The 644-nt window shown below is 38.7% G+C and overlaps 1 protein-coding gene across 1 annotated transcript in view; it reads right to left on the bottom strand.

Annotated features, from left to right (window-relative positions):
* The window catches only part of LOC102674319 (homeobox protein OTX1-like), a gene marked incomplete at its 5' end in the record, with an annotated part of 14,088 nt that overhangs the window by 5,253 nt on the left and 8,191 nt on the right, over positions 1-644 (bottom strand). The window lies entirely within an intron of this gene.

Below are 644 nucleotides of genomic sequence, written 5' to 3'. Positions count from 1 at the left end.
ATCATCGCCCCACTGGGATGCTACGCGATCGTCCTGTATTTTTAAGAGACCGAATATTATTATTATTATTGTTGTTGTTGTTGTTGTTGTTGTTGTTATTATTATTATTATTATTATACGTGAATTAATAATAATTTTACACCGTTTCGATTAAAAAATTACGGCCATTGTTTTTTTGTCCTTTTTTTTTTTTTTTAGAATCGATATAATCGGGCGTGTAAATTTAAGAGTGAGGGGAGGGGGGAAGGGGGAGGTCGAGGTAGGTAGGATGATGATTGCGAGGTAGGAGTACAATGGTGTAGCAAAAAGAGAAAGCATCGGTGAGTAGGTTTAACAGGAGGAGAGGAGAGCGAACGAAAGGAGGAGAAGGAGAAGGAAAAGGAGAAGAAGAAGAAGAAGGGAAAGGAATTAAAAGCGGTAGCTTCACTATCGCGAAGTGGAGAATGGTTTACGACGAGGAGAGAAAGCGAGCGAGATATTGTACGCATCGTACGTACATTTATCCCTCTTCCCGTTAAACCCTTCTGTGCAAAATCATAAGAGCGAGATAAGATTACAATTATTAATAGATGTGCATCGAACAAACGCTACTGCATCGGTCCATCTTCTTCAACTTTTAAATCTGACTTTCTCAGAATAATAAC

The sequence above is a fragment of the Apis dorsata genome, unplaced genomic scaffold, assembly GCF_000469605.1.
Source record: "Apis dorsata unplaced genomic scaffold, Apis dorsata 1.3 scaffold_894, whole genome shotgun sequence".
Taxonomy (NCBI): domain Eukaryota; kingdom Metazoa; phylum Arthropoda; class Insecta; order Hymenoptera; family Apidae; genus Apis; species Apis dorsata.
This window is presented reverse-complemented; position numbering and strand designations above follow the sequence as displayed.